Genomic DNA, 25,286 nt, shown 5'->3' with positions numbered 1-25,286 from the left:
AAAAGACAACCCTTTAAACCAGATGCCTCGGTTACTCACTGTTCAAAGGAAAAGACAACCCTTTAAACCAGATGCCTCGGTCACTCACTGTTCGAAAGAAAAGACAACCCTTTAAACCAGATGCCTCGGCTACTCACTGTTCAAAGGAAAAGACAACCCTTTAAACCAGATGCCTCGGTCACTCACTGTTTAAAGGAAAAGACAACCCTTTAAACCAGATGCCTCGGTCACTCACTGTTCGAAAGAAAAGACAACCCTTTAAACCAGATGCCTCGGTCACTCACTGTTCGAAAGAAAAGACAACCCTTTAAACCAGATGCCTCGGTCACTCACTGTTCCAAGGAAAAGACAACCCTTTAAACCAGATGCCTCGGTCACTCACTGTTCAAAGGAAAAGACAACCCTTTAAACCAGATGCCTCGGTCACTCACTGTTCCAAGGAAAAGACAACCCTTTAAACCAGATGCCTCGGTCACTCACTGTTCCAAGGAAAAGACAACCCTTTAAACCAGATGCCTCGGTCACTCACTGTTCCAAGGAAAAGACAACCCTTTAAACCAGATGCCTCGGTCACTCACTGTTCCAAGGAAAAGACAACCCTTTAAACCAGATGCCTCGGTCACTCACTGTTCCAAGGAAAAGACAACCCTTTAAACCAGATGCCTCGGTCACTCACTGTTCGAAGGGAAAGACAACCCTTGAAGCTGATGTGTTTGATAGTAAGTAAAGCATATAAAGTTAATATATCGCATTCTTGTTTACTTGATACTAAATTAACTAGTTTAACTTGTTATTCCTATGAGATTAAAACATTTTTTGTGGTCCTCGATGCTTAAGCAAGTACAGACTCAAAGAGTAATTTTCATTTTATTATTGTAAAGTCAGCTGATTATTTTTTTTTTTTGGGGGGGGGGGGCAATTGTCTGCCATTTTTCGCAAGTTAGCGAGAAGAGGTTCTTTTTGAATGAGAACATGAATGAGGACATGTCTGAGGCCTTTGTCCTGCAGTGTACTAGAAACGGCTGTATTTGTTGTTGTAGATATATATATATATATATAATATATATATATATATATGTATATATATATATATGTGTGTGTGTGTGTGTGTGTTTGTGTGAGGTGTGTGTGTACTCATCTGTAAATATGAGCTATTGACACAGTTCTGTCTGCCGTATGATGTCTGTGAAAGGTTTCCGCCTCAGCCAAGTCAGCTTATCACACAATTTCCTTGTCTGTAGTCGGGAACAAAGTAAGGGGATGTGTGCGAGCGCCGTCGTTGTTTTTTTTTTTTTTTTCTTTTCTTGTTGTTGTTTTGTTGACGTCGATGTTTACTCGGGCTAAGGTAAGATGGATTCGATGGTTCTTGGCTATCAGAGCGTGAGTCCGTGCACCGATCTGATGTTCGAACCGAATACTGAATGCTCTTTTGGAATACTTTTTTTTTTTTTTTTTTAAAGCTCGTGGTTTCACTGATAAAGGGTTATTGACAATTAATGCTATTTCTGTTGTATGTTTTACAGTTATAATCAAAATCAAGATTTTTTTTTTTTTTTTTTTTTTTTTTTTTTTTTTTTTTTTTTTTTTTTTTTTCTTAAGCTCGTGGTTTCATTGATAAGGGGTTATTGATAATGTATGCTATTTCTGTTGTATGTTTTACAGTTTTAATCAAATTCAAGAATTTTTTTTTCTTTTTTTTTTTCCAAGTTCGTGGTTTCATTGATAAGGGGTTATTGATAATGTATGCTTTTTCTGGTGCATGTTTTACAGTTTTAATCAAAATCAAGATTTCTTTTTTTTCACATGTTACGAAACCATGATATAGTAACAAATGGTTATATTATCTTGGATTTTTTTTTTTCATTTATCTATATACTATCTGTTTTCTTTTATTGTTTTTCTTCTGTTCTTAAAGACTTTTTTTCATTATTTTGTATACATTTCTTTTAAGAAATTCCTTGGAATGGTTATAATTCATGAAGTTTTATTTTAGCCTCAATATGTTACCTCTGTACTAGCCTCCTGGTCTAGTACAGTGGTAACGCGTTTTCCTAGCATTTCGCATGGCAAGATATCGATCCCCACCCAGGGCCGTGAGTTTAAGCTGTTTACTGGGGAGGCCACTGCTGTGGTAGGGCACCACAGTGGGGAGTTGGGATTGCCCGGCTGACGTTCTGGTGAGCATCTATTCTGATGGAACTGGAACTTAAACCAGTCACCTTTAACCCTTTATGTTCGCTGAGATCAACCAAAGCGCAGAATGTTTTTATAAAAGTATAATAAAAACGGTTCACGTTTACAGTATTAGGCTATTGCATTTTATAAGATCTCACAATATTAGAACCTGGCACTTAGAGCCAAAATTAATCCCAAGGAAATAACTTACATGCATAGAGTATCTATGAATGCCTCGATGAAAGCGGAAATTCCAGCCAAGGGAAATATTTCATTTTAATTAGCTTTCTTCCAACATCAAAGAAAATTACCGCGAACGAAAGGACCAATGGCGTAAGAATTGGCTTTTGTGTTTTAGCATCTCATTCTCTTTTGATCAAAGATGCAATTACGCACTGTCAGAGAATTCCAGGAAAGTCAGGCTTCTTGAGAAAGTATTTTTCTTTGGCAGTTTCATCCCAAGCTCTGAAGCTTCTCCTCCCAAGCTCTGAAGCTTCTCCTCCCTAACAGAAAAGAGACTCTTGATAGTGGTTTAATCTCGCACTTAAAGCTAAGAGGAAAGGGCTTAATGAAAGCGCATTCATTGGGCAAAACAGGGGAAAAAAAGAGGAAGAGTGACGCAGATGTAGTGAGAGGAATTTCAAGAGGAAATTACTTGGAAAACGAAAATAGTCTTGGCCTCGCTACTGCTGGTTTAAAATTGAACAGAGATTGAGTGAGACGGACGAATTGAAATTATTTTGACACTGAAATCCACAAACTGTATTGATCTAATATAAGCCATATTGGCATAATTCATGTGAGAGAGAGAGAGAGGAGAGAGAGAGAGAGAGAGAGAGAGAGAGAGAGAGAGAGAGGAGAGAGAGAGAGAGAAAAGTATCATGTGAAGAAAAGGAAATCATGCAGTAAATATAGAACAAAGTTTCATTAAATACAATGAACTTTATTCAAACCAAGACTCTTAATAAGGAAAGTAAACGACTCATACACATACACACACTATATATATATATATATATATATATATATATATATATATAATATATATATATATATATATATATATATATATGTATATATATATATATATATATATATATATATATATATATATATATATATGTGTGTGTGTGTGTGTGTGTGTGTGTGTGCACAAAACTACAAGGAAAAATAAAAATACTGATTGAATCCTGGCATATCTCGCCCCTACATCTAGAATCTCTAGATGATGATGTAGAGCCGAAATCATGTAGGAGTCAGGGGTTTCTCAGTATTTTCCATTTTCCTTGTGGTTTATTGAATATATATATATATATATATATATATATATATATATATATATATATATATATATAAATAGATAATTAAATATTCAATATATACATACAGTATACATGTTTATGTAGAATTATGTCGTTTATTTTCCACGCTAAAAGTCTCGATTTGAATGAAGTTCAAAGTTTTTGATACAACTTTGTTCTACATTAAGTGCATGATATCTTTGTTTTCAAATTATAATTTTTTCTTTCTCTTTCACATGAGTTTTATCATTATGTTTTATCATTGGATAAGTGCAGCTTGCAGATTTTAACATCACTTTCCTTCCCGTTTTATCAACAGTAAACGTTTTTATGATATTTAATTAACTTCATTAATAAATACCCGAATTTAACTATATTTACCAACATTTTCATATTCTATAGGCAGAGAATTACGTTAAAATTCATAAATTCCGCCAGAATTTAATTTCATGGCAATTTCCTCCTGTAACATACAATTGAAGTAATTGAATATGAAATTTTCAACGTATTGCCTGTTTATATCACCATTTCCGGATAATGGGCCGGATGGTTAGGTGGTTTTTAAGGTTACGAATTTGATAACAGAATTTGATATTTAAATCAGTGCTCTTTGAGTGTTCGTCTTTCTTGCAACATCATTTATCAAAACAAAATATTTTACTGGATGAGTAGCTTTGACTACTAACTGCTGCTACTACTACTACTACTACTACTACTACTACTTGGTAGTAGTAGTAGTAGAAAGAATGGAGGGTGAATTCCTTTTAATTATATGCAATGCTTAATTAACAACAATAAAGTAGAACTATTTAAAAAATTCAATGCATTAAACCAGTATATTACAAATATATATGCTTAAGTATAAACCAATAAAGCAGTAATTAATAACCAAAATTAGCTATAATATGCGCAATCGAATACATATATACCATTTATAGTATCAAACTTAACAGTAATAAACAAAACAAGGGGTAATGTTAATATAAAATGACACTAGCCCATCCTCTCCCTCCATCCATAAAAAAAAAAAAAAAAATAAACGAAAAGGGAACTTTTTGACAGACGTAAATCTTGAGTCACATTCTAATTTCCAGTGAGAAATTAAATTAATCACATGTCAGCGATTTTGGAAGATTTCAGAATCTTTCTCTAGTGAGTTTTGACGCTCCGCTTCATCCGCTTCACGGCCGCTTCACTTCTCATTTACATAAAAAGAAACTTGAAGTGGGATTCGATTCGGCAGGCTAAGCGAATTCGGGAAGAATCGAGGATGAAAGGGAATACGGAAGCGGCGCTGTAATGTCTTTCATGACTTTTCATCCAGGTACAGGCTGGATGGCTGACTGACTGATTGACTGACTGACTGACTGACAGACCTACTGACTGACTGACTGACTGGATGACTGACTGGCTGACTGACTGACTGACTGGACTGACTGACGTAGATTTCCGTCAGAGGTTTCTGTTAATCTCCCTGAGAGAGAGAGAGAGAGAGATGAGAGTGAGAGAGAGAGAGAGAGGAGAGAGAGGAGAGAGAGAGAGAGAGAGAGAGAGAGAGAATTATATGGATGCTTCGTAAGAGTACTTTTTGATATGTCTAATTATAATCTGTCTCTCTCCTCTCTCTCCTCTCTCTCCTCTCTCTCTCTCTCTCTCTCTCTCTCTCTCTCTCTCTCTCTCGCTCTCTCTCTAGAATTATATGGATGCTTCATAAAAGTACTTTTTGATACAAGTCTAATTATAATCTCTCTCTCTCTCTCTCTCTCTCTCCTCCTCATCTCTCTCTCTCTCTCTCTCTCTCTCTCTCCTACAAGTTTAATTATAATTCTCTCTCTCTCTCTCTCCTCTCTCTCTCTCTCTCTCTCTCTCTCTCTCTCTCTGTTACAAGTTTAATTATAATTCTCTCTCCTCTCTCTCTCTCCTCTCTCTCACCTCTCTCTCCTCTCTCTCTCCTCTCTCTCCTCTCTCTCTCCTACAAGTTTACTTATCTCTCTCTCCTCTCTCTCTCTCTCTCTCTCTCTCTCTGCTACAAGTTTACTTATCTCTCTCTCTCTCTCTCTCCTCTCTCTCTCCTCTCTCTCTCTCTCTCTCTCTCTCTCTCACTCTCTGCTACAAGTTTAATTATAATTTTCTCTCTCTCTCTCTCCTCTCTCTCTCTCTCTCTCTTCTCTCTCTCTCTCTCTCTCTCTGCAGGAAAGTTTGAAATTATTCTTCACCTTTCAATCATTCTTTGCTATATTACTTATGCATTACACGGAAGCCATTTTACGTTATTGAATTTTTATCTCCGATTATTTATCACTATTTACGTGTTTTATATCTTTACCTCCGGTTTCAACATTTATTTGTTTTATTTTATTTTTTTTATTTTTTATTATATAGTTTATCATTTGCTTCCTTATATCTTGTTTCTTAAGGACTTTTTCCGTATTGTAGCCTTTATGCTCTAATAATGATAATAATAATATTAATGAGAATTATTATATGATAGTGAAAATAATAATAATGATTGATTCACATAATATTGATAGTGGTGATGGGAATAGTAAAGCTGTTGTGGGTAATTATAATTCGTTCGTATTTTATTGATGTTAAAAATCTTGCGGATTCCTAATATTTTCTTTGTTCCAAATGTTTTGAATTTACTTACTGAAATTATATCGTAGAAGAGCTTGCTTTTCATTTTATGGTATTTCGCGTTGTTTATCAAGAGGATATTAAATATCTGGGCGGAATAATATACTTCGTCTTTCCCACCGTTATTATCTCTACAATAAAGGGTCGGTTGCCCGATGTCCCCGTTTCCAATGCTTTCTATCAAAGGCATCATCTTCCACCAAACCTCTTCTTTCCATATCGTCCTTTACCTTATCTTGCCTTCTAATCCTCTGCCTTCCCACTCGATCTTCCATCCCCAACAGGGCTTCTCCTAAGCCTTCTTCACTCCATCCCCCAGTCCCCACCATTATATATGGGACAAGAGCAGTAAGAGATTGTAGACCTCCGCCAATGAATATTACCAATATTTGACATTTTCGTCGACGGAAGAAACTTTTTTTTTTTTTTTTTTTTTTTTTTTTTTTTTTTTTTTTTTTTTTATACATATGATGACCTTGGATGAATCTACTGTTACATTTAACTAAAGTCTGCGGACAGTGCATCCCCCCTTTTCATATGCTGACTGTATATGGCGAAAAATACAAATCCAGATTATCTCTAAAATTTAGTGGGATCGTCCATGCCTAAGATCTATCTGTGGTCCGTCGAGTAGTGTTGATGGAATCTTGTCCACAGACAAACACACAGACAGATAAATAAATAAACCGATTCGATTTTATAACCTCCTTGGCCTAGGTATTAATATATGTATTGTGGAGAAAGAGTTATTGCACAGGACGTTCTTACAACCAGTTTACTTTATATTTGCTTTCAATACAAAGGAAGCCGTATTAAACCCTGATCTAAGCCGCTCAGATTCTGAGGGGTTTAGTTTTTTACGCTTTAAGCATAACAAAACCTTACATGATAAAGGGGGACCAATGACCTTTCTGTCCTGGTTACTAATATATCCAAGACCAGCTGAGAATCCTTAACCTCAATTATTCAATAATGATTGATAACAGGTAATGTTATGCCTTGAATTGCAAACACTTACAGAATAATTAATATATGTGTCATCAATGACTGCACTGTGAATCATGGATATTTCCTAGCATTTTATTACTTTGGTGAAATCAGTGACTCTCGTCAGCTTTCTGTTAACTGTGTGCTTTGTTCCAATTTTTAAATTCATGAAAACAGACGGATAGCAATATCATGACAGATGGAAAGGTCCCCTTGTGTCAATATTATCCCAGCTTCATCATTGTTGATGCCAATACGGTTTCTTTATATATATATATATATATATATATATATATATATATATATATACATATATATACACATATATACACACATATATATATATATATATATATATATATATATATATTTATATATTTATATATATAGTCAGTCTAGAGTCTAGACTCTAGAGCATTGTCCTGCTAGCTGGTGCATTTTAACCGTCTCTTGCCTCTGCCATTCGTGAACTAAATTTAAACCTTTAAAAAAAAACTTTGGGTAAATATACGAAATGAAATACTTATATGATGGACAATGTTTTAGAGATTAGAAAATATTTCTCTTAGAGAGAGAGAGAGAGAGAGAGAGAGAGAGAGAGAGAGAGAGAGAGAGGAGAGAGAGAGAGGAGAGAGAGAGAGAGAGAGATAATATCCAGTATTGGCTTTTAGAAGCGAGAAAACTCGACACTGATGATGGTTCATTTCCATGTAAATGAACAGGTTCAGTACTCGTGCTGAGCTCCGAATCATCTTCCACTTAACATGTAACAATCGTATTTTACTTCCCTCTTTCTGTCCTGGTCCGGAGGCTGCGTTGCAATGATAAAAGAGATAAAAGCTGAGAGAACAAATTAACAGAACTTTTATCTGTAACGTCGACTGATTTTCAAATCTTTTTTTTCTAATTTTGGGGAGTAATTGATTCTTCTTTTGTTTAAAGGCTTGTTCAACCTTTCTTTTATTACTTGGACTTCCTTTTTAGAAAGATTTGATTTGTGTAGAAATTTATTTCTTATGATTTATTTTTATTTTTAGGTTTATATTTATATTTTAAGATTGTCTTTCTTTATTCTTTTTAGACGTTGTAAGTATTCCATTTCCCTTTTCTAAATCGAAAAGATCAACTCCCTTCACGAAACTGAGCTAAAAACCCCGAAAACCATTGCATATCTAACGTCACTTCTATAAAACATTCCTTTAACCTTTGCGCCGACCCCCTTCTATTTGTATAGTTCATTGTTAATTTGATTCTAGATACAAAATCCAATTTTCTATATGTCTTCCAAGCGCAGTTTCACTGTACCCTGTCTTCCTTCTACCATCCATTAAATTATCTTTTTTCTTCTTATCTAATGCCTTGATCTTCACGTGCTTGGCGCCACATTTCTAGCATATTAATAATAATATTGATAATAATAATAATAATAATAATAATAATAATAATAATAATAATGATATCCCGAACCTACTTAATGCAAACTATGCTCGTTCCAAGTGTTTTAACAACGATGTTGTGTATTTCTAGAAGTCCAATTACCTGAAAGGTATTTCTGGGTGACATTATTGGAAGCTATTGGCAAGGCAAACGACCCATTGCCTACTGGCATTCAATCTTCCTAAGGTCTAAAGAATGTGTGTTTTTAACAAAAGGCTAAAGGCTCAATCAGTTGAAAATTAATTCTCCTTTTGCTGTAGATTTGTTTATGCGAAACAAAATGAATATGACATTTACATTATGTTAAAATCTAAACGAATAATATTTTAGAGAGATAAAAAGTTAGGCCGTCCGAACCATCCATCATAATGTGATAGAATTTAATGATAATTCAGTATATATACACACATTAGATATTTAAATTAAAAAGTTATAAACGTTCATCAGATGGGAATTAATATTAGAATATATTTGATATGGATTATATATATATATATATTATATATATATATATATATATATATGTATATATATATATATATATATATATATATATGTATATGTGTGTGTGTATGTGTATCTATATATATATATATATATATATATATATGTGTGTGTGTGTGCGTGTGTATATATATGTCTATATATACATATATATGTATATATATGCATATATATACACATATATGTATATATGTGCCTTTGTATACATATGTGAATGTGTGTGTATATATATATATATGTATATATATATATATATATATATATATATACATGCGTGTGTGTATGTGTATATATACTGTATGTGTGTGTGCGTGTGTATATATATGCCTATTTATACATATTTATGTATATATATGCATATATACATATACATATATACTGTATGTATATATGTGCCTATGTATACATATGTAAAAGTGTGTGTGTATATATATATATATATATATATATATATATATATATATATATATGTATATATGTATGTATGTTGACATACACAGTACTTGTTCATTTAATGGAAATAGAATATACTGATGTCAGAAAATATTAGATACAAAAAATTCTCCTGTATTTTAATTTCCAAAACAGTATTGATAATCTACACGGATCATTTCAGAATCACTGCTTGAGAGAGAGAGAGAGAGAGAGAGAGAGAGAGAGAGAGAGAGAGAGAGAGAGAGAGAGAGAGAGAGAGAGAGAGAGAATAATTAGGATAAAATAAATTTATAATGATACAGTATTTTCCTTACATTTGTCGACGTCGAGAAGTAAACTTCCACATGAAGACGTCTCATTTCCATATAAATGAGTCGCTTACTTATTTCCCTTAAACTCAAAATAATGAAGAATGAAAAAGGATGTTTATCCACGCTGCTTGGTTTAATGTTTTCACAATTTCTTTTATTGATGCTTGGATACTTGTTTTGATTAAGAAAATTTTATTTTGTAGGCTTTTAAGTATGTAGAATTTTACTTTTCCAATTGGAATTGCAACTTTGTTGATAATAATAATATTAATAATAATAATAATAATAATAATAATAATAATTTATAAACACATTTGATTACACTAACACAGACACGAACACATACAGTATTTATATATATATATTATAGAAATATCAATAATAAATTTCACATCGATTACATATAGATACTGTAAATAGGAATAGACCTTTATATATATATATATATATATATATATATATTATATATATATATATATATATATATATATAATATATATATATATATATATATATATATATATATATATATTTATTATCCTCGTCACAAGAGGTTGGTTAATGAAAAGAAACACATGATACCGTAAGACTAACTCATTGCGTTCTCTACAGCAACACGTAAAAAAAAAAAAAAACTCTTTCCCAAAACACGGATCATTTCCATGTAAATGGATTACCCAACTACTTACTTTGAACTTGGGGGAAGTTTTGGTCTCTCGAATGATCGAGCATGTTGGCTGGAAAATGAAGGTTGTATTTTACTTATTCTTAGCTAGGAAAAATAAAGTTCTATATGTCTACGTGGTCTTGTATACAAGTTTCGTTAAAGTTTTGAACTAGAAAAATTAACTTGAATATTTTTGAACGGCTTAGTTTTGTCTATGAAATAAGTATATACGTATGTGGACGATTATGGAATTCAGACTTAACACATATGTGGCTGAATGTGGTGGAATCACATATGTGGCTGAATGTGGTGGAATCACATATCTGGCTGATTATGGAATCCAGTCTTAACACATGTGGCTGATTGTGGAATCACATGTGGCTGATTATGGAATCCAGTCTTAACACATATGTGGCTGAATGTGGTGGAATCACATATGTGGCTGATTATGGAATCCATACTTAACACGTATGCGGCTGATTATGGAATCTAGACTTAACACATGTGGCTGATTGTGGAATCACATATGTGGCTGATTATGGAATCCAGACTTAACACATGATTGTGGCATCACATATGTGGCTGATTATGGAATCCAGTCTTAACACGTATGTGGCTAATTGTGGAATCACATATTTGGCTGATTATAGAATCCAGACTTAACACGTATGTGGCTGATTGTGGAATCACATATGTGGCTGATTATGGAATCCAGACTTAACACGTATGTGGCTAATTGTGGAATCACATATTTGGCTGATTATAGAATCCAGACTTAACACGTATGTGGCTGATTGTGGAATCACATATGTGGCTGATTATGGAATCCAGACTTAACACATGTGGCTGATTGTGGAATTATATATGTGGCTGATTATAGAATCCAGACTTAACACATATGTGGCTGAATATGGTGGAATCACATATGTGGCTGATTATGGAATCCAGACTTAACACATGTGGCTGATTGTGGAATCACATATGCGGCTGATTATGGAATCCAGGCTTAACACGTATGGGGATGATTGTGGAATCACATATGTGGCTGATTATGGAATCCAGACTTAACACATGTGGCTGATTGTGGAATTATATATGTGGCTGATTATAGAATCCAGACTTAACACATATGTGGCTGAATGTGGTGGAATCACATATGTGGCTGGTTATGGAATCCAGTCTTAACACATGTGGCTGATTGTTTAATCACATATGTGGTTGATTATGGAATCCAAACCTGACACGTATGTGGCTGATTGTGGAATCACATATGTGGCTGATTATGGAATTTAGACTTAACACATGTGGCTGATTGTGGAATCTAGACTTAACACATATGTGGCTGAATGTGGTGGAATCACATATGTGGCTGATTATGGAATCCAGACTTAACACATGTGGCTGATTGTTGAATCACATATGTGGTTGATTATGGAATCCATACTTAACACATGTGGCTGATTGTGGAATCCGGACTTAACACATGTGGCTGATTGTGGAATCACATATGTGGCTGATTATGGAATTTAGACTTAACACATATGGCTGATTATGGAATTCAAACTTGACACGTATGTGGCTGATTGTTGAATCACATATGTGGCTGATTATGGAAATCAGGCCTAACTTTGTCTTCGAAATGTATTAAAGTATATATTTTACAATATATGCGAGCAAGCAAGCATCGCTAATCCAGCTTAATTAAAAAAAAATGAAAAAAGGACATTACTATTCATTCAATGTACAGTCGAGCAAAATGCAATTTGTGACGAAACCCTTTGAGAGAAGTTTGCAAATTATTGAATCTGGTTTTTGTTACCTTTTTGTTCGGACCATTTGTGAAAAATTTTATTATTCTGGTAGGAATCTCGAGAGATTTTGACCTTTTGACCTGGAAGTTGATATTGGAATTTGGATTTTCACTTTTATTTTTCATATTGTCGTAAAAATTATTTCAAGATAAACACAAAATTAATGGCTTAATAATGAATTATGTATAATGAGAAATATGCAATCGTCCTTCTTAACATAAGAACTGTATAATTATCCTAGAAATATTTTTCTTATATTTTTGGGGGTCAAATAAATACCCGAAAAAAATAAACTATAACAATCCCCCTTTATTTACCTTGACTATTTTCCTTTTCTTTTTACCCCTCTCGAGAAACCGCAAGATATATAGATTTATCCTTTTTTTTTTTTTTTTTTTTTTTTTTTTTTTTGAGCCATACCAGAGCTTCTGTAAATAAGTGTCGGCACCAGAAACACGGCTCTGTGGCTCTGAAAATAAAAAAGGAAATGCCTTGAAAAAAAAAATAAAAAAAACAGGTTCTCATATTTCCTCTTTATCTCGACACGTTGAAAAGAATTACCACCTGTTTAACTTTTCATTGGTTTCTTAAAGACACCAACTTTACTCGAGGCATATATTTGGACGTTGTCATAGATTCGAAAATGAATTCGAGTTTTATAGATCTGTGTTTAATTTTGTAGTGTTATTTGATGGATAAGGAGTTACGTAATCGCCAATATTATTATCGTTGTTATTATTATTATTATTATTATTATTATTATTATTATTATTTTTGTTGTTGTTGTTGTTGTTGTTGTTGTTATTAGTATGATATTGTTATATTTATTATTTTTATTATTATTATTATTATTATTATTATTATTATTATTATTATTATTATCATCATCGTTGTGTTATTAGAGCTATAAATATTATTATTATTATTATTATTATTATTATTATTATTATTATTATTATTATTATCATTATTATTAATGTAGTTTTAAATACAACTATAACGCACGCTTCTCTTTAATGTTGTAGAATATTGCTTGATAGTTTAAAGAATTTAGCAATCGCTAATATTATTATTGTTGTCATTATTTTCTTTATTGTTATGGTTATTGTAAAAATTATTGTCTTGATTTTGGTTAGTGTTGGAGTTTCGTTTCTTAATATTATATAAAATTGTTATTATAATTTGAGAAATAACACTCCGATACTAGCAAAGGATGTGCATAGAAAGTCATTTCCAGGAGAGTTATCCGAAACCTATTTTTATAAAAGTACTGTTTTAGGTCTCAAATTCTCGTATGGACTTCATCAAAAGAACTGTTTGTAAGCCCAAGAAAGATCTTTTTGGCTATACTCCTTTTATTATTATTATTATTATTATTATTATTATTATTATTATTATTATTATCATTATTATTATTATTATTATCATTATTATTATTTTGAGTATATATCATTCATAAATCTTCGTTAAGAATTGGTTTAACTATAACTTTATAGGCCAATGTTTCCCTCCTTAGGTACCTTACCTAAATCAAACCTGTATTTTTAACAAATCACATTTTCATCCTGGATTCATTACGTCTCACCAGACATGATTTTGATAAAAATCACGTTGAATTCATGGCCTCAAGAATATCTTCAAATTTATTCACCAGCTTTTTCAACTTCTCTTTATTTATTCGTCACCAATTAACAGCCTTCCCATTCTTCTTTCATTAGGACGCCTACTAATAATATACCATAAATAAGGCAGACAACTTCATCTAAGGCTATCTGATTTCAAAATTACTTTCAACGAAATATCTGACATACATGTTACCGTAATCCTCGTCAAAGCTATTGTTACGTTTGAGGATGTAATTTCTCTTTTAATTGCTTGAGATGGCAGTTGTTGTTGTTGTTGTTGTTGTTGTTGTTGTTTTTCATGAAAACAAGCTGTGTAATAAATGCACTAAAATTGCCAATGTAAACAAAATGAATAATGTTTACCCCAAAAGCTATATTCCAATTTAAACATGAGGCAAGGGACATGACAATGTCCTAGAGTCTGACCATATATACATATAATCAGCGCCCAAGCCCCCCTCTCCATCGAGCTAGGACCAGGGAGGGCCAGACAATAGCTTCTAATGACATATCAGGTAGATTTATATGCTCCCTCAAACCCACATTCCTATCTCAAAAGGATAGTGAGGTTATAGACACTATTAAAAACTCGAGCTTTAGCGGGTTTCGAACTCCCGTCTAGGAGATTGGTAGGCAGAGACGTTTCAAATTGGCTAACACAACTCTGCTATTCTTCAGTAAGATGATGTAGTTTAATGAATAAGCATATAATAAATTGTTCTTTAGTAAAACTTTGTATCATATATGCAATCTTTACATTTCATTTGATTGTATGTGTTCAGGATTAATATTTTTATTTGAAGAATAAGAAAAGGTACCATCAATTTCTAGAAGATAAAAATAAAGAATGAAAGCGGCTTCGAAACTTTAAGAAAAAAGGAAAATGGTACATACTGGAAGGTCAATTTACATAGGTATTTCCCATAAAAAAATTAATAATTATCTATTCTGGAGAGAGAGAGAGAGAGAGAGAGAGAGAGAGAGAGAGAGAGAGAGAGAGAGAGAGAGAGAGAGAGAGAGAGAGAGAGAGAGAGAGAGAGAATGTTGAAATACCTCTGTGTATGGTGGGCCCTTTGCTCTGTCGTTCGTTACTCACGTTTGTTATCATCGAAGAATAACAAATTTAGGGAGTGCTGTAGCCTTAGCCGCTTACTGTTTAAAAAATGCTACGGAATCTAATACCAAAACAGTGGAAGTATATCTAAATGGGTCAAAAGAGTGCTAATTCCTTTTTGATTTGCAAAACAGCACTACATCCTCGTAATGTGTTGAAATAAGACTAGACCCTCTTAATGTGCCAAGGTCCTCATGATGTGCTGAAAAGTGCAAGGCTCTCTTGTGACAAAACAAAACAACCCAGCTACATTTAATGTGTCAAAAATGTGCTAGTGTTCCTGAGGGCTCATAATGCGTCAAAATATTGCTAGGTTATCTTAATGTACCAAAGGAGTGTGAGGTTCTTTAAGGATTTAGAACTGTGCTTGGTCCTCTCAATGTGTAAAAACAGTATTAGTTGGTCTTAATGTGTGAAAGCAATGTTAGGTCCTCTTAATGTGTAAAAAACAGTGCTAGGTCCTCTTAAAATGGCAAAGCAGTATTAGATCCTCTTAATGTATCAAAACATTGCTAGATTCTCTTAATGTGTCAAAACTGTGCCAGGTCTTCTCACTGTGCCAAAACAGTGTTAGGTCCTCTTAATGTGTAAAAAAAAGCTCTAGGTCTCTTAAAGTGGAAAAGCAGCACTAGCTCCTCTTAAAATGGGAAAGCAGTACTAGGTCCTGTATCAAAACAGTGCTAAGTTCTCTTGATGACTCAAAATCAGCGCTAGGTCATCTTAATGTGTCTTTTGTTGTTGTTTCAGATTGCCTGGCCCTTACGACCAGGCACGGGCTCTTGCACACTTGCAGCCCGTAGGTGTTTGGTTGGGTTTTTGTTTGTAGGTGATTTAGGTTGTGGGATAATCGGCAACCTTTATTTGTAGGTGGTTTGGGATAGGATGTGAGTTAAGGATGATCAGCAACTTTTATTTGTAGGTGGTTTGGGATAGGATGTGAGTTAAGGATGATCAGCAACTTTTATTTGTAGGTGGTTTGGGATAGGATGTGGGTTAAGAATGGGCAGCAACTTTGCCTCATTTTGGTCATTGGAAAAGGAAGAAGGTGACGGAGGGGAGGAAGCATCTTCCCCTAGAGAACCCACTAGCTCCTGTCGTTTAGTTGGAGAGAAAGGGGTACAGCAATAAGTCCCGATGAGTAGAAGAGTTCGGGATGGAATTGGAAAAGGTTTAGTTAGAGATATTGGTATAGAAGAAGTAAGAAAACTTCCTTAGTAGCGTGAGCTTAAGTTTTTAGAATGAGCAATAGTTTAAAGTTTCAGCTTGAGAGTAGGAGAGAGCGAAAAAAGAGAAATTGGTTAGCGGGTATGAGTAGTAGAGAAAGGGTGGAATAAACATTGCTGTACCTGAAAATACTAGAGCAAAAATAAAAATAAAATCCTAATTATTTGTTGCAGTTATTGACATTTCTATGTGCTTTCTGATTTGATATTTAGTTGGGAGGGATTACTAAACTTCAATAAAGAGAGAAGTAAAATTGCAAGTGGGAGGAGAGATAAAAAGAGGTTAAACAAAGTTACTCAGGTTTCAAACTAGTGCTGGTACTACGTTATCCGGGGGGGAGGGTAGCTGCGGAGAAAGGTCGATAATGTATCAACATTAGCAATAATGTGTTTTACAATTGTTGTCGCTGTTACAGGAATGTTGGGGTTGAAATCCTATCTTAGTAGACTCATTTCTTGACAATTCAATAGGAAGTGTTGCAGAGGTTCGTCAGTTAGTTGCTGACAGTTGTTGCATGGTCTTTCAGGTCTCTGTTGTGCTGCTGGGTTCCTCATCATTATTAATGATGATTTACCAGTCGCACAGATATCCCAGTCTCAGTCTGCAAATAATAACTGCAACTTGATGGGCTATTTTTCATGCAAGTGGATATGGGATTAGGTTTGTTGCTTCGATGTACCATTTGCCTGATCTGCATCCATCAAGGAAGGCTCGCCTTACTTTGCTAGTCTTTTGCATGTTGCAAAAGGGTGTCATTCGATTCTTGATGGTTTTCAGTGAAGGTTGAAGTGGGATACTGATTGTCTGGCACATTAGGGCAGATTTGGCTAGGAGATTGGCCTCGTCATTGCCAGTGATTCCAGTGTGACTTGGGATCCAATTTAGGGTTATTTGCCTGTTGTTGCTTTGGTGAGCTAATGCTAGGTACTGTATTGCTGATTCTAGTACAAATTTAGTTAAATTACTAATCATTTCTTCTCTACTTGCTTTCATTTCATCACGTTGCTAGAAGTACACATTTTTTTATTGCTAAACTGAACTCTATCATATCTCTCTTATTACAGGAGTGTTTATTTTCTTAAAATTATTTTTTTCTTTCTTTTCTTAGATTTACACAAGTTTTACTTCTCGTACTTCTATGGTAGTTTGACGTTAATTTGTTTAATAGTGTTACATCTTTAACTGAAATAACTTTTTCACTGAGGATAAAATCTATTTTGTTTTTCTTTTCTATATTTGGACTTCTCCATGTCCATTTTCTAAGTTAATTTTTATAAAAAAAGAAAAAAGTGTCCATGATTATTAAATTGTTTTTTCGCAAATTTTCCCAACTCCAAATTTACCTACAACTGATTCCCTTCTCTTCTTTTGACCTACTTTACATAGAAGTCACCCAAAACAAATGCAAATAGTCTTATGTTCTTTTTTAAGATATCTCTAGTTCTTGATAAAATAGTTTCTTTTTCTTCTTGTGTATTAGACGTTGTTGGTGAGCTCGTTTGAATGATATCAATTTTATAATTTTTAATTAGTTTGATAATCAATACTGGAATTCTGTCACTGATACTACATAACTCTTCTGTTATCTGCACGATTTGTGATAAGAAACCCCATTTTCATGTTCTATGAATTAAAATATATGACCCTCTTTTAACTCTATGTAAGATTCCCCAGTGCTTCCAATTTCACTCAATCCTATTACATGCCAATTGATATCCTTCAGCTCTTCTAATTTAGTAACACACAAAGCTCCTCTTCCCTAGACCGGGTCCCTGACATTATACGTTGCCAGGTTCAGTTTCCAACGGCGGTCTTTTCTATTCTACACACAAACGAACAAACAAACACACACACACTGTGTGTATATATATATATGTGTGTATATATATATATACATATATATATGTATATATATATACATATATATATATTTATATATATATATATATATATATATATATATATATATATATATATATATATATATATATATATATATATATATATATATAGTTTTGCTAATTGGACGGCATTTTATAAACCTTGATTTTTTACGACCTTTGCAGTATTATCAATTCTATGAAGTACTTCTCTGCTTGTGAGGTTCTCATCTTCATACCTGATCTCCATAGTTTAAAACCAAAGACAAATAATAATTATCAATTAAAACATTAGATAATTGTCTTCTATAAACTAGAAATTAGATGAAATTATAAATATAAACGCCGTTAAAATTTTAAAGATGAAATTGGAACTGAGAAACAAATGAAAAATAGTAGGCTTAGAAAACTGATAGCCCTAACTTGATCGATATTGGGAGTGAATTTATAGCAAAAAATTTAAATCGTTAGTATGATTTTGGTTGAATTCATCAAGTAGGTCTACCGTTATTGTATGATAGTCATCGTGTACAAATTATAATTGGCTATATAAAATCGTCAAAAAAATATGATTTTGTGGTTGCTACGATTAGCTGGCAGGTGCCAGGAAATCGCATCTAAGGTTGTTTCTTCGTCCAAAAATTTCTGGGGGGGGGGGGGGGGGGGGGCAGATCCCCGTCGTCACTGACTTCTCAAACTTTAACCCCCCCCCCCAAAAAAAAAAAAACGCTCTTACTCCCTTGAAGACAAAGGAACCTAATGAAACGCGAGTAATAAAGGCCAAGAAACTTGCTGTATCAACCATAGTTACAAGTATACGGCCAACGGTCATTTTTTATCTTTGCAGTTTTCCTCATGCAAAAAAAAAGTTCTTGTGCAGCATGTGAAGAGCGTTAATTACCAAGTGTGCATCTGGAGTAGAGCGCATGAACAATATCCGAAATTATCACTTCCTCGGGAGTTTGGTTTTCACTTAAATTCTGACAGAAATCAACTTGAACCGTTGTGGTTTGATGGAGACATCATCTCCAAAGATATCATGAGTGTTTCAATAGATGAGGCAGGAGACGAAAAAAAGTTTGATTTCATTATAAATGATGATCATGATAGTTATTAGTTTGATGATGACGAGGATGAAGATGATGGATCAGACAGTGATCAATCATGTGCTATTGACATGATTTTTTTTTAATCTACAATTCTTAATTTTAAATTTTTTTTTAATGAAATCAGCCATTCACTCATGCTAGCATAGTATACTTTAGCTTAGTATGACTAAATTTAGCTTAAATGAGTGCATTTGATACAGGCAGTATGCAAGTAGGCCAAGTCCTGAATAGTGGACTGTGGACATTGATTGATTCGTATTTTCTCAAGTTTGTGAAAACATGTGTGTTATTTACCATCGTGTGTTCTATATGCTACCTACAACTGCGAATATAGACTCAAAAGAAACGCTATATAATGTAGACGATTTTGTATGAAGCATTTTCCCATAGATTCGTTATTTCTTTCCTGAAAGGACTTCGTATCCAAAGATAAACATGTTAAAAACCAGATTTTTTTCGGTTTGTCTGTGTACATTTTGTATTACTTTCAAAATTTATGTTAAATTGTAATTTTTTCTTTTTACATATGTTTCTTGATACATTGCAATAATCCCTGTAAAATTTCATGAAAGTCTGAATATTTTCGACCGCCCATATAAAGCTTAATGTAGATTTATGTGAGGAGTTGAGCGTAGTGCAAAACGGGTGGTTTTGACCCCTTATGTGAGAACGACACCGAGTTAAGGGTGATCGCTATGTTCTAGACATAGCCCAAGACATACGTTATCAGGAAATGCGAGTTAAAAAATTTAATAAGAAAAACATCCTGAAGGGTGGCCCTGGCACCCGGCCTAAAAGAGCAAGTGTCTGGCCATATATTGACTATATATACGCATTGCTAAGCGTAGGACTGTTCGGTCTCCCCCCGTCCCTTTGGTAAGGGGGAGGGAATAGTCATACGCTGGCGAGAGGGGTTTACGCCGAGAGGTACACTCGGAAACCACAATCTCCCACAAATTGCCACTGCTGTGCAGTAGTTAAGAAAGTGGGAGGGGTGTGTAGGGTTGAATTTGTGTATATGCGTGTACGTGTGTGTGCATATCTATCTAAATATCTAGCCGTCAATTTTGACGGGTCGCGTACACTGGTATTTGTATATATGTTTGTGTGTGTTTTTGTGAGTAGAATAAAACACAAAAACCATCTCGCTAGCATTTTTCTTTCCGATTGATATGCATATACGAGAAGATAACGCGCGAACAAGAATTGTTTCCAGTACATTAAGGCAAAAATACGACTTTGCCAACGGTAATGGCGTATTTCCATATAAATGAACTACTTACCAAGCTTATTTGAATCTGACACACCTGTGCAGTTCTGCTCTCTCTCTCTCTCTCTCTCTCTCTCTCTCTCTCTCTCTCTCTCTCTCTCTCTCTCTCTCGATGAGATTGAAAAGCACGTAACAAAATGTTTATCGCCAATATACTTGGAAACTAAATCAGACAGTATATGGTAGATAATAGTGTTATATTCGAATACAGTTTACAACTTTATATTGACGCAAAGGGCCTCGGTTAGATTTCGCCAGTCGTCTCTATCATGAGCTTTTAAATCAATACTTTTCCATTCATCAACTCCTACTTCACGCTTCATAGTCTTAAGCCATGTAGGCCTGGGTCTTCCAACTCTTCTAGTGCCTTGCGAAGCCCAGATGAAAGTTTGTTGAACTAATCTCTCCTGGTGGAGTGCAAAGACCATGCCCATACCATCTCCATCTACCCCTCACCATGATCTCATCTACATATGGCACTCGAGTAATCCGTCTTATGGTTTCATTTATAATCCTCTCCTGCAATTCAACTCCCAATATTCTTTCGAGGGCTTTGTTCTCAAATCTACACAATCTATTTGTCATTGTTTTATTGTTATACCACGATTCATTTCCATACAGTAACACCGATCTCACTAAACGGATATATAGACTGTTTTTTATATGTAATTTCAAGCGATATGATTTCCAAATTTTACTTAACGTAGCCATTGTCTGATTTGCTTTTTTCAATCTTTCATTAAACTCTAATTCTAAATATCCTGTTTTAGAGATCATAGTTCTTAAATATTTAAAGGATTCCACCTCATTAACACTTTCTCCGTCTAATGATATTTCATCTTCCATTGCATATTCTGTTATCATCATCTCTGTCTTTCTACTATTTATTTTGAGTCCAACCTTATGTGATATTTCTTGCATTCTGGTAAGCGAGCTTTGCAAGTCCTGTGTTGTTTTGCTGATAAGGACAGCGTCATCAGCATATTCTAGGTCAGCTAATTTCCTGTTACCACTCATTCTCCACTATCACCAAATATTCTATGCATTACAAAATCCATGATGAGGATAAACAACATGGGTGACAACACATTCCCTTGCAGTACTCAACTCTTCACTGGAAATTCGTTTGATAGGACTCCATTAACAATATCTTTGCATTTTCTGTGCTCATGTACAGACAATTGAATTTACATATTTGAGAGGAACTCCATAATAATGCAGGACTCTCCACAAATTTGGGCGGTGCACACTATCAATGGTTTTTTCATAGTCCACAAACGCCATCAAAAGTGGATTTCTATATTCTACACATCGCTGTAACACATGTCTTAAAATGAAAATTTGGTCACACTTCTACCTTTTCTAAATCCTTCTTGTTCATATACAAATATGCATACATTCATACGTACACACACACACACACACACATATATATATATATATATATATATATATATATTATATATATATATATATATATATGTGTGTGTGTGTGTGTGTGTGTATGTGTGTATATATATATATATATATATATATATATATATATATATATATATATATATATATATATATGTGTGTGTGTGTGTGTGTGTGTGTGTGCATTTATGCTATTGGGGCACAACTTTCTGGTGCAATTTACATTGAAGGCAATTTTCGTATGTTTTACAGATATTCCTGTGTTAGTTGCCTTTGGTTTGTGACGAACCAAGAGGAGGTTATGACTCAAAAGCGAGATGAATGCAACGGAGTAACATTTATTACAGAACATCAATTTATATATACATCAACTGCGGGCAAAAAGGCCATAACATATAACAGGCTTTTTCCTGATCAACCAACAACGGTTTCTGTTAACATTGAACGGTGAGAAAAACAGACATGTTTATTCAGGTCCCTATCAATGTAAGGGGAGAGCGAAGATACAAAGGAGACTATATACATAAAAGAGAAATGTCGTTATTATGTACGATCGTGTGACACACGGTTGGTACAGGTTAAATAAACGATTATTATTCCTCATATATTTTCTCACTTTGTCTATATCAATTGATTACTAATTCATGTTATATTACAATTCCTTTTATATTTTATGGTTTAGGTGAACATATGATCAATTAATTTAGAAAATACATTTTAAATGTTATGAAAAAGTTTATAACACACGCAAACATTATATAATATATATATATATATATATATATATATATATATATACATATATATATATATATATATATATATATGTGTGTGTGTGTATATATACATATTTATATTTATATATAATATATTTATATATATCATGATAAAGATTATTTGCATAGTAGCATTGATAATAATTAAGACTTTTATGATTTTCTAGGTGACCAAGTATCCACCATCTAAGACTTCAGTCACTCTAACCCAGAACTTACGAAATCGATCATGAAGCTTCCACCATCACCAAACCACTCTCTTTAATAAGGTATGGGCTTTTTATGTCAGTATTAATTACTTTTGCTTGTTCCATATACTTAATAAAAGTGATACTTAATGAGATATGCTGTCCATGGTTGTTATCCATATAAACCAAAAAAGTATATTGTTAGGGTTTATAAATACTGATATGTACATGTAAATTCGGGTATGCAATCAGAGTGTAACTTACTCTAAGTGATCTATCGTCTAAGGTTTTTTTTTTTTTTTTTTTTTTTTTTTTTTTTTTTTTTTTTTTTTTTTTTGTGCTGAGTGATTGTTATTTTATATTCATTTGGATCTTAATATATTTAATGTACTTTTTACCAGTTTTATATTGCAAGACTTTATGAATATAGTTACACTTTATGTGGGAATGTGGTAAGTACTAAACACTTGTTTAAGAAGTGGTTTTATTCTTGTCTTCACTAATCAAAGATATTTTAGATATCTAAATATTTTTTACCGAAGTTATTTTCTTCGTTATATTTAGAAACTTTTATTAGTAGAGATTTACTTTTTGATTAATGTAAGAATAACCGCTTGGTTTTCATGAATATATATATATATATATATATATATATATATTATATATATATATATATATATATATATTATTTATTGAATAAATTTCGTATTTCTATCTACCAAAAAAACAAAAATTACTTAAAGAAAAAATGTATATACTAGTTTGTGTTGTAGAAAGAGCTTTTATGTTCTGCCTGGATCTATCGCAAATATTTTGGTCGAATAGTCATCAGGAAACGATTATCGAATTAACAATGGTTTCTAAATGCTTGTGTTGTATTAAATAAATAATTAAATAAACAAGCGCTTGAGCGGACCCCGAACCTCCACCAAGTACATTGCTCCCTTGGAAAAAAAAATATATTTTCATAAAAGATATATTTCTATCCCTCTCAAACTTTAATATTTTGACCCCAGCACCAATGCCTAGAAATAGTCAATTTCTATAAACATACACACCAACAAACTTGGAACCTTAGCCGAAAGTTAAATGCTTCTTTAGAAAAAAAAAAAATATTAGTGTGGTCGTCGCTTCTGTAATAACATACGCTTTCATGGGTCTCTTTATCTCCCTTTATCCTAATCCTATTTCCCTCCTCCTCTAGCATAAGTGGAGAACAAAGATGTGTTAAAAATATACCAACTGCTTAAGGCCCTCTCGAGGCTGCTTCGCCAACACTCACTTTTGTCATTTCATGGCGTCCCGAATTTATCACGTGATTCAGGTGTCCGTGGCACACCTGGGTCTGTGCCAGGGACCCCTGAAACCTGCAAGGGAAAAGGGTCGGGGGGGGGGGGGGGGCGCTGGGTAGCGGGGTGCTGGATTCGACTTATGCGGCGAAATATATTGCTAAGAAGAGAATTAAACGGTAAAGGAGAGATAATTTGTGATGTCAGATAAAGTATTGGAGGTAAATGATTTGTAAAGAAAGAAAAAAATGCAAAGAAATGCACGGTGGAAATTATGAAAATTCGACGAAGAGGAGAAATATTAGAAACACGAGAATCTCCTTTATATAATAAGAACAAGTGTCTGTTTATATCTATATATATATATATATATATATATATATATATATATATATATATATATATATATATATATATATATATATATATATATATATAACGATGCGCACTGTGGAAATGGTGAAAATTTAGACGAATAGGAGAAATATTACAAAGACGAGAATCTCCCTTATATAATAAGAACAAGTGTCAGGGTTATATATATATATATATATATATATATATATATATATATATATATATATATATATATGTGTGTGTGTGTGTGTGTGTGTGTGTGTGTGTATAAATATATATATATATATATATATATATATATATATATATATATATATATATATATATATAATTTCTTTCCGTTCACGCACAGTTCTCGCCGTCCTCCGGTAGTTAGTGATAGAAGAGTAGTCATAGCCTGGTAGGGGTGATTGTGAGTGTGTATATTTATCTAAATATTTAGCTGTCACAGTTGTATAAATATTAGAAATATTACAAGAAAGTATAAAAAGTATCCTGCACAGAGGATCAATGTTCTGCAAAAAAAAAAAGAAAAAATCATTGCATATATGAGAAATGTATTTCAAGAAGAAATACTTCACGGATCTGGAGATGATCCTCTAAGGCTTGAATAAATCAGTGTGAACTTGTTTGGTCTCAAATGCAGCAGCCAAGGTTGTATCCCCAAACTGTCTCTTCGTTAATGATAACAAACTAAAAACAAAAGCTTCAGCTCCTGCAAACGCAAAGATTTGCTCCCCGTTTTTTTCTTCTGTATTCAAGTATTCAAACTA

This window comes from Palaemon carinicauda, chromosome 39 (genome assembly GCF_036898095.1).
Source record: "Palaemon carinicauda isolate YSFRI2023 chromosome 39, ASM3689809v2, whole genome shotgun sequence".
Classification (NCBI taxonomy): Eukaryota; Metazoa; Arthropoda; class Malacostraca; order Decapoda; family Palaemonidae; genus Palaemon; species Palaemon carinicauda.
Note: the sequence above shows the minus strand (reverse complement) of the source record.